Raw genomic sequence first — 13,328 nt, forward strand, 5'->3', positions numbered from 1 at the left:
ATGCAGGTGTGTCTATGCCAAAGCCCATATTCTTTCCAGGATCTGAAGCTGCTTCTGGACTAGATAATAGAGGTCAGGGCTGAAGAATCTGGTTTGGCGATACTTAAGCCAGAAATGATGGGTCACTCTGCATTTGCATTTACCTTGTTACAATTGCGTCTAGATGTTCTTGTCATAGTAATTTACATAACATAATTTAATTTATACTATTCTTTCTTCTTTTTTTTGTAATATAAGAGCTAATTGTACAGTGGTATCTTTTTATTATTGTTTATTTTTTCTTACTTTATAAGTCAAAATTCAAGCCATAATTCAGTCAGTTTTAATGCTATTAACAGTTTGCTGGCTGACTCCCAACCAACCACAATTTAATCTGCTTTGATAGGAGCATACCATTTTCACAGGCAGAAGAACTGATCATTGTAGTCAACCCAGCTCACAGCTTAAATGTGGTCTCAAGAAGATAAAAAGTTTATCCCATGAGCTAGAACTAGCATATGCATTATAAAAACTGCAGCTGGTGATGCCACAAAGAAAGCATTTGTTTGAGTTTATTTTTTGAAGCTGCCAAAGTAGAAAAACAGTCTGCTTTCACTCTGACCAGAACTGACCCTCTCTTCTATATCTCTCTCTCTAGCTTTTCCTCATCTCTATCTCCATCTCTTGGTCTCTCTGACTCTGTCTTTTCCTTCTTTGTTAACACGTTGGAATTTATTGTTTAAACTTATAATTCTCAAAACTAGAAAATCAAGGCCTCTTTTGGAAGAGGAAAATGTTATCTGACCAGATTAATAGGCATAGGGGAATATCCAAACAGCTGGAATGTCCTGGTTTTCATGTACCTTTCATTGAAATTAAGAATAAACATCCAAAATTCTTCGTAAATCATGTTGTACGCAACTATTGAGTAATAAATACAAATCATCCAGTAGAGGGCGATGCTGACTTATTTATGGGTGCCTTCAGTAGAAAATGCAAATTAAGTAATAAAAGACTTTTCTAGATGTAAATTGTTCAACCCATATGCAGATCAGATTATTCTTAATGCAGTAAAATCATCTTAATTAACATTTAATTGAATCAGATCTTGTGATAATTTGCTCAAAGACTAAATTAAATAATAGTTTTTAAAAGCCCTGGGCTGAGAATTAATGAATCCGCTTTCACTTTTCCTCTAAACCTGGGGCTCTGTGGCCTTTAGATAGCCTTTTAAGCTCTCCGAGCCTCATTTTTCTCACCTAGAAAATGACACATTTGGCCCAGATAGAGGGTAAATTCCCTTTTGCTTTAAGAAGCACTTATTCTATGAACCAGTATGTTAAATATATTAATTCTGTAAAAGAGATTTTCTGGGGAAGTTTGAAGGGGTAATTTCCAATCCTCACTCATCATCAGAATCACTGAAGTAGTCTCATTCCAAAGCCTTTGCAGGACTTTCCAGGAAATAAAGAGGACTAGATTGTAAGTGGTGTGAGAGAACGCACATATCACTGGCTCTCCTGAGACTTCAACCTTTATATACTTATGAAGAAGTTCTGACATCATACCAAGAAAGCAGTTTGAGTTCAAGATAGACACTTGATGTACATCAGGACATCAGAGGGCAAAAATTATCTAGTGCTCATGTAGCTCATCTAGTTACGAGTGCTCATGGAGCTGGTTCTTCCCTCCTTACTGAGTCATGGAAGACTATACCTGCCAGCCTCCTTGCTTGCATTCTCACACAGAACTTTTTCTGTAAAAATCCAGATAGTAAATATATTATTCTTTGTGAATCATATGGTCCCTGTCACAATAATCAACTCTAGTGTTGTCGTGCAAAAACAACTGTATCATTTTTCTATATCTTGTAACAATTTATGCAAAATTTAGTGGCTTAAAACAGTACACATTTATTATCCCAGTTTCTGTGGGACAAAATCCTGGCATAAACTCACAGGGTTCTCTGCTTCATGGTCTCTCGCAAGGCTATAATCAAGGTGTAGGCCAGCGGTATGGTCTCTTACAGAGGCTCAACTGGGAGAAGATCTGATTTGAAGCTCACTTACGTGGTTGTTGATTGGATTCATAGAGCGTTTGACTGAGAGCCTTGATTCCTTGTTGGCAGAGGCCACTTTCAGTTCCTTGCCTGTGGGCCTTGCACACATGGCAGCTTGCTGCATCCATGCTTGCAAGCTGAGAAGGCGAGAGTGAGAGAATAATAGCAAGAAGAGGTCACAGTCTTTCCAAATTGAACCACAGAAATGACACTCCATCATTTTTTTTTCCTAGATGGGGTCTTGTTATGTTTCCCAGGCTGAAGTGTAGTGGCTATTCAGTGGTGTTATCATAGTGCACTATAGCCTCGAACTACCTGGCTCAAGAAATCCTCCCACCTCAGCCTCCTCAGCAACTGGGACTATAGATGCATGCAGCAATATCCAGTTTCCCATCACTTTTGCTCTATTGTATTTGTTAGAAGCAAGTGACTAGATCCAGCCCCCATTCAAACAGGAGAATTGCATAAGGATGTAAATATTAAGGGAGAGCGATCCATGTCAGGAGATACCTGACACAGCAGCCATGGACAGTATAACAATAAGTGGGCAAAGATGTGTTCCTATAAAACGTTATTTATAGAAAAAAGGCAGATAGAGTAATGTCAGCAAAAATGGTAGAGTAGGTAGCTCCCAGAGCATGTCTCTCCACAGAAAAATCAAAAACTCAAGCAAAAACTCTCAGAATCAACTTTGTGAGAATTCCTTAAAACAAACAAAACAATGTACAGCTCCAAAAGTGAATACTGAATGAAGAAAAAGGGAACTAAAAGTGGTAAGTTATCAAAGAGAGTAAAAATGTAACCAGCAAATGGAAGAAAATATTTGCAAATCATATATCTGATAATGGATTAATATTCAAAATATATAATTATTATAACTTCACAAGAGCAAAACAACAACAACAAGAGTACACATACAAAACAGCTCAAATACGGGCAAAGGACTTGAAACAGCATTTCTTCAAAGCAGATGTAGAAATGGGCAATAAACACATGAAAAGATGCTCAACATCACTAACTATTAGGAAAATGCAAATCAAAACCATAATGAGATACCATGTTATATCCGTTAGGATGGTTACTATCAAAACCTAGACAATAACAAGTGTGGCTAATAATGTAGAGAAATTGAAACCCTTATGTGTTGCTCATGGGGATGTGAAATGCTACAGCCACTGTGAAATACGACATAACAGTTCTTTAAAAAGTTAAGCATAGAATTTTAATATAATTACAGTAATTACACTTCTGGGTCTATACCCAAAAGAATTGAAAGCAGGAACTTACACAAATATTTTTCCTTTTTAGTTGACATGTAGTAATTTTACATATTTATGGGACACAGAGTAATATTTTGATACACGTATGCGACGTGCATTGATCAAATCAGGGTAATTAATATATCCATCACCTCAAACATTTATATTTTGTGTGTGTGGGGAATATTCGAAATCCTCTCTTCTAGCTTTTTGAATAATTAATACATTATTATTAACTATATTCGGACTGTAGTTCTTACAGTACTATAGAGTCTGATAATTTATTCCTCCTATCTAGCTGTAATTTTGTGCCTGTTAACTGACCTTTCTCTATCCTTCTCTTGCCCCTACCCTCCCCAGTCTCTAAGAACCGTAATTCTACTCTCTACTCCTATGAGCTTACGTTTTGACTCCCACATATGACTAAGAGTATACAATATTTATCTTTCTCTCACACAAATATTCACCAATATTCATAGTATTATTCATTAAAAGGTGGAAATCACCCAGATTTCTATTGACAAAAGAATGGATAAACAAAATGTAGCATATACATACAGAGGAATATTATTCAGCCTTTAAAAAGCAATGAAATTCCAAAACATGCTATGACATGGATGAACCTCGAGGATATTATGCTAAATGAAATAAGCTAGACATCAAAGGACAAATATTATATGATTTCATATATATGAGGTACCTGGAATACTCAAATTCATAGAGAAAGAAAGTAGAATAGTGGTTACCAGGGCCAGGGGAAAAGGATAGGGAGTTATTGTTTAATGGATACAGTGTTTCAGTTTGAGATAATGAAAAAATGTTTGCAAATTTGGATCACATTGGCACAACAATTTGATTATACTTAAGGCCATTGCATTGTATATTTAAAAATAGTTAAAATGGTAAATTTTATTATGCATATTTTACCATGATAAAGAATAAATGGAAAAAAAGAGTAATCTCTAGCTACAGAGATGAAATACAGCACAGTGACAAAAATCACAGATTCTAGAGTTCCACCTCCTACAAATCCCGGCCATGCCATTTACTAGCTGCATGACATTAACTTCTCTATCCCTCAGTTTTCTCACTTGTAAAATGAACATAATAATAACACTATCTCAAAGGGTTGTTCAGAAGATGAAATTATTTCATATTCGTAAAACATTCAGAAAAATACCTGGCTATATAAGAGTTTATTAAATAAACATTATAATACTGTTCTTTATCTTGCTTTTAAGTTTCAATTTTTGACAAAAAATTATAAAGCATGCCAAGAAACAAGAAAGTATGGCCCATTCACAGAAGAAATGAACAAAAACTATCTCTGAGAAAGCACAGACATTGGACTACCTAGTGAAACTGTCTCAAATATGCTCAAAGAGCTAATGGAAACCGTGGACAAAATGTGAGAGAAAATCAGGAAAATGATAACTGAATAGAAAATATCAATAAAAAATATAAATTATAAAAAGAAACCAGACAGAAATTTTGTACCTAAAAAGTAGAGTAACTGAAATAAAAATTTCTCTAGAGAATTTTAATAGCATATTTGAGCATGGTGATAGAAAGATTAGCAAACATGATGATAGGTCCATTGAAATTATTCAGTCAAGGAATGCAGAAAAACAAACAGTGCCTGAGAGACCCATGGGATGCCATTAAGCAAACCAAATACACATATTGTGAATCCCAGAAGGAGAGGAGAGTACAAAGTGGTCAGAAAAAAATATTTGAACAAATAATGGCTAAAAATTTCCTGAATTTGATTTTTTAAAATTAAAACATGAATCTAAACATTTAAGGAGCTCAATGAACTCCAAAAAGGATAAATGCAAAAAGAATCATGCCAGGACACATAATCAAATTATCAAAAGACAAAGATGGGGAAGCAACTCATCATGTACAAGTGATCTTTAGTAAGACTGATGGTGGGTTCCTCATTAGAAATCATAGAGGCCAGAAAGCAGTTGGGTAATATTTTTAATTTTTAAGATTATCTTGTTATTGTTTCTGTTTTGTCTTTTACAAGATGAAAATTTAATAAAAATTGTTCAGTGGGTATGTGTAATCCACAGGGCTATATAGTTACATGGGATTGTGATAGGAATTTAAAATAGAATAGATGCTGGAGTAAATGTTACATATTATCATCATCTGATTTGTCTTCTTCATTCAAAGATTCTTTAGCATATTTATCTGCTTATTCCCTTATACCTTTTGAAACAATTTCATGTCTTCCTTTAGTTAAACCACTAACCCCGCTGAGTTCTTAAGCTTTATCCTTAACTTCATCAGGTACTATGTAAATTACTTGAGCAACTTCTTTAACAGTGTCATAGCAGGTCATTGCTTTCATTGGAAGCTTTTCTATTTCTGTTTTACAGCTTGCCTGGCTTTGCCCATGGCACAGCCCCAATAACCATATAAAACACATGATGAGTCCATCATGGAAAATTGTGCACTGTCATTCATACTGTAAGACCCTAACATGAAACTGAAGGCAAAAGATCTAACGGCACTATAGAGTGTATATGCATGTATATACATGTCCACTGTGTTTGCAAGATGTTTTAGTGGAGTGTTATAGCCAAAGTTAGATTTAAAGTTGGAAACTTCTTCTCTTGCTATGTCTGCTAAAGAGCAAGCAACTTCCAACAAACCTGCTGCCAGCATTCCAACATTCCAATCCAATGTGCTGATCAACATTAATAAGTCATTTGTTGGAAACTCCTTCACAAAGTTTTGAAAGCACTAATTTTTTTAGACCCCAAAAGCAATGCTATGTTTATATATGATTCCAATCACTATACTATTTCCCACAGCTTTCATAGCATATTCAACTTGAAAAGCTCTTTCACCAGAAGAGAATGTAGAGGGTGACAGGTCATACTTAGGGCCTGATGGGAGGTGATTGGATCATGAAGGTGGATTTCTCATGAATGGTTTAGCACCATCCCCTTGATGCTGTTCCTGTGATAGTGGGTGAATTGTTGCAAAATCTGGTTATTTGAAAGTATGTAGCACCTCCTCTCCCCTCTTGCTCTCTCTCGCTCCTGCTCAGGCCATGTGACATACCTACTCTTCCTTTGCCTCCTGCCATGATTGTAAGTTTCCTGAGGCCTCCCCAGAAGCCAACCAGATGCCAGCATCCAATGCTTCCTTCACTCTCTGTCCCGCAGGAGAGACTAGGCAATTACCCATTTTATAACTTCAAGTCAACATGGTATTAGAAATTCCTGACAGTGCGCAAAAAAAAAAAAAAAAGAAATTAAGACATAAGAATTGGGAAAAAGAAATTAGACTATAATTATATTATAAATAATAGGTTTAATTATATAGAAAACATATAGAATTTAAAAATAGGAGAATTTAAAAATAGTAGAATTTAGCACAGTGCCTTGTTATAGAAGCAATTTATAATAGTTAATTTCATATTCATATACCAGCAGCAAGCAACTAGAAAACATAATTTAAAAGAACATAAAATTTGAAATAGCATGAAGCAATATTGAGTACAAAGGAACAAATACAGCCATGTGTTGCTTAATGATGGGAATACATTCTGAGAAATGGGTTGTTAGGTGATTCTGTCATTGTGGGAACATCATAGAGTATACTTACACAAACCTAGATGGTATAGCTTACTATACATCTAGGATAGATACTATACCCTAGGCTACAAACCTGTGTAGCATGCTACTGTACTGAATACTGTAGGCAATTATAACACAATGGTAAGTATTTGTGTATCTAAACATATCTAAATATAGTCTTAATTTAGCAATTTTACTCTTAGGAATTCATCTCATAGAAATTCAGCTCATAGAAGTAACAGCATCAGTATAGAAGGAACACACATACACAAGGATATAAACCATTGGTTGTAGTTATTTAATACAAAAAGGAAAGAGTTTTAATGCCCATCAGTAATGGATGTGATTGAATAATTGTGATATATCTATTCAATGAGGCAGTGGATAGTGATTAAAAAGAAAGTGCCAAATCTATTGAATCTATCTGGAGGGATGTTCATGATATTGGTAAACTGGAAAGGCAAGTCTCAGTGTGAAGCGTATAATACAATACTGTTTTTATAAGTTCAACCAAAAAACCATAGGGATATTGCTGATATTTGATCACTTTTAAATCTACGAAAATGGAAAGTTCGTATAATTCATTATAATATTTGAGAATGTTTATATGAGAAAGGGAATGTTGTAGGAAGGCTCATCCCAGGCGCTGAGCTATGGTTAGCCTACTGTGGTAGGTGAGAGTTCACACAGGGAAGATCATCTACTTTTCCTTAAGCCTTCCTGCATCATTTATTTACATGGATTGCAATAAAGTTTTGCTATTTTTGAAATTTTTAAAAAATCTATTAAGGTTAATTTATAAAAATGAAAAAGTTTTTTATTTGAAATCTTTTTTTTTTTTTTTGAGACAGAGTCTCGCTCTGTCGCCCAGGCTGGAGTACAGTGGCCTGATCTCTGCTCACTGCAAGCTCCGCCTCCCGGGTTCACGCCGTTCTCCTGCCTCAGCCTCCCAAGTAGCTGGGACTACAGGCGCCCGCCACCGTGACTGGCTAATTTTTTGTATTTTTAGTAGAGACAGGGTTTCACCGTGTTAGCCAGGATGGTCTCTATCTCCTGACCCCATGATCCGCCCGCCTTGGCCTCCCAAAGTGCTGGGATTACAGGTGTGAGCCATCGTGCCCAGCTGAAATCTTATTTTCATCATTTCAAAGCAAGTGTTTCATTATACTGGCAACTGACTTCTGAAAAGGTAAGTTTCAGAATGTAATATGCACTTCCTAATTTACTGCCTAATGGATAACTAAATGAATAAATGAGTGATAGCATTTTGATGACTTTCCCCCCCACATGCATACTTCACAGCATTATTTTAATCTAATCATTAAAGTAAAAGGCTCATTCACCAGAATGTAAGTTCCATCAGGGAAGGAATTTTTGTCTGTTCTATCCATTGTTGTATTTACAGCTCATAAGCTGGTATATAGTGAGTGCAATTGTTTTTAAATGAATAAATGAATGCTTTGGTGGGAGTGAAAAGGAAGACGAAAATTCTCCAGTAGTTTGTGTGATTCTGTGAGATGGTAGACAACGGTAATGATGGTTTTGTATCAACTTGGGTGAGATAAGGAAATTGGTACTTTTACAATATGGCACAAATTTTTCTGTACCTAATCAACAAAATGCAACAATATTTTTCTTTTCCTATTTGAATTAGATTTCTCTTTAATTACTCATCACTGTTGATTAATATAATAGGTTACTGATACTCTACAGAAATACAACACACCAGCTGCTGCTCCCTTTGGCAAAGTTCAGGGGTTTTGTTTGTTTGTTGGGAACAGGATCTTGCTCTGTCGCTCAGGCTGGAGTGCAGTGGCCCCATCAAGGCTCACTGCAGCCTCGATCTCCTGGGCTCAAGTGATCCTCCTGCCTCAGCCTTCTGAGTAGCTGGGACTACAGTTGCATGCCATCACATCTGCCTAATTTTTTACCGTTTTGTAGAGACAGTGTCTCACCATGTTGCCCAGGCTGGTCTCTAACTCGTGGGTTCAAGTGATACTCCCACCTTAACCTCCCAAAGTGTTGGGATTACAGGTGTGGGCCACCATGTCCGGTGAAAGTTTAGGTTTCATTCCAAATATTTTGAGTAGGTAACTGACTTAGGCTTTTAAAAGAGAACTCTAGCCATTGAGTAGAAAATAGACATGGGGGAGGAGGAGTGGAGAGTGACAGTCGTGGGTCCAGTGAGGAGGCCATCGCAGTGATTAAGTGAAGAGGTGATGTTAGCTTGGACCAGGATAATGGCAGGATTTGAGATGTAGTCAATTAGAAGAGAAGCCTATTTAGAGCTAGAAATAGTAACTGGCTTATTTGACCATTTCAATCCCACAGGGGTATACATTTGAAACAGTTTTATTCTAGTTACTATTAAATCTTCCTTTCTTGTCCCTTTACAGTATTTCTGATAGGTGGCACAGTTATCTGATCATGTGCAAGCATTATAATGCCTGATCTAGCCTATTTCAATGTAAAACTTTATCTCAATTTTAATTTCATGTTCATCTCTTCTCTACCCGCTACCCACACATGCTCACTCCCCATCTCCCATTGCTACCCATGCAGGCCAATTTTGGAATGGGAGAGGGGAGATGAAAAGGGACAAGTCACTTTTTTTTTCCTTTTTCAGATGAAGTCTCACTTTGTCGGCCAGGCTAGAGTACAGTGGTAAGATCATAACGCACTGCAGCCTCAATCTCCTGGGCTGAAGCCATCCTCATGCCTCTCCAGTGTCTGGGACTACAGGCACACACCACCTTGCTGGGCTAAGTTTTAAATTTTTTTGTACAGATGGGGACTTGCCATGTTGCCCAGGCTGGTCTCAAACTCCTAGGCTCAAGCAATCCTCCCAGCTTGGCTTCCCAAAGTGCTGGGATTGCAAGCGTGAGCTGCCGCGTCTGGCCTTCACTTTTATTTAAGTGGTTGTGCGATTAATTGCAAACCTCTCCACTTTGTTGATGCCTTCTGTGCAGCGGACATCCAAGTTCTTTGGTCTTTTGAGTGGTCATATGCAGGCTGTCAGAATGATTCCAATGAGACCTCCCTCTGCCTAGTTTTCTGCCAGGGTAGATCGGACCTCTTCTAATCCAACCTCTTCTAATCTCTCAGCTCCATCCCCATGGTCTTACTGTCTGGTTCCCTTTGTCATGCTGCCAGTCCCCTGATGTGGTGACATAAGTCTTGTTACCTCCCATCACTTTGGTCTCAGGGAGTTCTAGAGTCCTTGCCACACCCAGTAATGGTCTTACAGGCAGCCCCACTGTGGTCCCTCTCTCTGCTCTGCCATCTCACTTCTCCCTTCTCTTTTCCCTGTTGAAGTCTGTTGCCTGAGCAAGAGCTAATATCAGTCTCCTTTCTCAACAGTCTCCGTTCTCTCGGGTATCCCAATTCCTGTGAGCTTCCCTCCTTTGCATGAGGAAGGAGGAAAAAGCCACGGCCCTTCTCTGAGGCTGTTGACTCACTGCCTCATTTCCCATGACTCTTTCTGACATTTCCTTCTGGGACAGGTTAAAAATGGGAGAGGGAATCACTGGGGCCATGTTTAGGAGTGGCATGACAGGTTCTTTTCCTATGAATAAGTCTGAGGAGGTGTCTGGCTGTTTTTAGAATATGGATTGTGCAAGATGTATCTTTTTTCTCAGAGCTGGATTCTACTGGCCAATTCTGAGGCCACAAGAAAATTTCCACTCAACATCTTATTAGGGATGATTCTGAGGTTTGGGGCTGCACAAATAGAGTATCATCTACTGAGGTGGGAGAACACTGCAGGTAGAAACAGTTTGGAGGTAGGAATCATGAGTTCTGTTTTAGATATTTTAAGATTAGATGAGGATTAGGCAACTAGTCAGGATGTGAGTTTGGACCTGAGGGGAGAGGTCAGTGCCAGAAACACACTTTTGGGACTCAGGAGAGTACAGAGAATGCCAGCATATACGAATAGATAGAGGAGAAAGAGAAGGTCAAAGACTGTCCTGCGGTACTCCAAATTCAAAGGCCAGGAAAAGGAAAAGGAGAACCCAACAATGCAGACTAAGAAGGAACCAGCACCTATGAGCTAATGAAGTAGCATCGCTGTCTGGGGTACACACCTGGGGTTCATTGTCTCACGCCAAGGAAATCAAGGACACCGACACAAGAAGTGGGTTTAGGAGCTGAGGTTTAACAGGCAAAAGAAAGAGAAAGAACAGCTCTGCCTCTTGCAAGAGAGAGGGACACCTGAATCAGACTTCCAGCCCACAGCTCAGTGCACCAGATTTTATAGACAGGCTGATTTACATAGGGCCCACAGATTGGTTGGACCAGATGTGACATTCACATAACACATGGGGAAGCTGGCTACTCCACCCTAATCTTACTATGCAAATGGGGTCTTCACCTGGCTGGTGCCATGTTTTCTCCTCCTTACTGTACACGTGGTTTGGCAAAGAGAAGGGAAGATGGAGCCGTCATTTTGATCATACCTAGTCCCAAGTCGCCTTTTCCTATTGACAGAACTGCTGGCATTCACCCATGCAGGCTTCCAGCTTGCTTGTCTATATCTGCAGCTCGATTTTACAGGCTGCTCTTTGTTAGAAAAGAAAATGATTTGGTGGCTGCTTTTCATTAAAAGGAAAACCTTACCGAGGACTTCCTTACCCTATCTGCCTAAATAATTTCTTTTTAACCTCTATATCAGTAAGAGGGACATCACTGGAAATGAAGTAAAAAAAAGGGGTTTGAAAAATGGAAAATGGAAAATGGAAAAAGGAAATGACCAACTGTGTCGAATGCTGTTGAGAGGCTGAGTAAGATGAAGACTGACCACTGATCATTTAATATATCAAGATGGGGATCACTGGTGACAATAAGAAGAGTGGTTTCAGTGGAATAGTGGGGACAAAAGCCTGACAGGTGTAAGTTGAAGAGAGAATGAAGATGATGAATTGGAAACAGTGCACATAGAAAACTCTTGAATTTCAATTTAAAGGGGCACAGAGAAAAATGAAACAATAACTGGAGGAGAATGTGGGGGATCAAAGAAATGTTTTTTCTTTAAGATGGAACATATTGTGCCTGTTTTATACTGATGCAAATTTATAGAGGAAAAAATTTATGATGGAGGAGAGAAAATAACATGAGTAAAATTGCAATTATAATTAAGGTCAAAATTGTAATAAAGCCATAATTATGATGATCTTTATAAAAGTAAAAAGCACTATATCATGTAGGACTCTTGGTTGCAAGTAATAGAAATTGAATTCAAACTAGTTGAAAAAAAAATCAGTTGAGTTAAAAAAAAAAGGAAAGAATTTATTGACACAAATATCAATTGGGAGAATACAGAATGGGTCATAAAACTAGGGGAGAAGCCTCAAAAACTAGGGATTTAACAGTGACCAAGCTCTCCTCATTCATCTTTCATGTCTGTTTCTGCTTTTCTTTGCATGTTGTTCTCATTCTTTCATAGTTCAAATGTGCCTCTTCCACCTGGTCAGTGAGTTTGGTCACATTTTCCCAAAGCAACAGAAAAATCTTCCTCAACAGCACTAGCCAGTGAGTCCTTGGAGGGATGCTGAATGGTTGGCTGGGCTCATGTGTCCATCCCAGAACTCATCGGTTAGACTAGGGGGATGAGCATTCTTTGGCCAGGTGTGGGTGACATATGCAGCCACTGGCTGACTAGTGCTTACACACTTACTTCTTCCCTTGCATTTTTTAAAGTGCCCCTTACTGACAAATGCAACTCTTCTGTATATAGTCCATGCATTGCTTCCCAAAGAAAGACAACCTGAAGTCACTGGCATTCACCTTCAAGTCTGGTACCTCTTGTTGATGTACATTCCTTTGATGCAGATGTGGTCCAAACATATTTAAATATATTAAATAATACCTGTAAGAACCTCCAACACACACAATATCCAATGTTAGAGGGAAAGACAACTACAATGAGACCTCTCACTGATCCATGGCATAGTCATGTCTTGCGCTGCAGAGACAGGAAGGCCTCACTCCTTGACAGCAAATTGCCAATCCGGTTATGGTAAGCTCTGTACACCAGAAGGAACAAAGGTAAGGATTTGTCTTCCCTTCCCTGCACTGTTATTGGAGCCAGTGAGGGATATAAGAACTGCCTCAGCAACTGTGCCATGTAGGCCCGAAGTTCTCTGACAACACAACTCTCTTACCAGGCAGTCCACTCTGTTTCCTGGGAACCCTGTGATTGGTGAGGGATGCTGATGAGGGAAAGAGTGCAGACCTGGCCTAGCTAAGGGAGTGTTTCCTGGAGACACAGGGGGAGACATTACACAGCGGGCACAGCCTGTCATGTGTGCTTTTCAGCAAAACTCCATTAAAAAAAAACAATTTTTTTTTTATTCCCTCAATCCATCTTCCCAAGGACAACTATCCAGGACATCCTCTTTGCTACATGCCAGGTAATGAGTTTATCCACAGATTGTG

The 13,328-nt window shown here is 38.5% G+C and overlaps 1 pseudogene; it reads right to left on the minus strand.

Annotated features, from left to right (window-relative positions):
* Positions 1 to 3,449: 3,449 nt before the first annotated feature.
* On the minus strand, positions 3,450 to 6,210 carry LOC110743649 (annotated as a pseudogene).
* Positions 6,211 to 13,328: the final 7,118 nt, after the last annotated feature.

This window comes from Papio anubis, chromosome 7 (genome assembly GCF_008728515.1).
Source record: "Papio anubis isolate 15944 chromosome 7, Panubis1.0, whole genome shotgun sequence".
Classification (NCBI taxonomy): domain Eukaryota; kingdom Metazoa; phylum Chordata; class Mammalia; order Primates; family Cercopithecidae; genus Papio; species Papio anubis.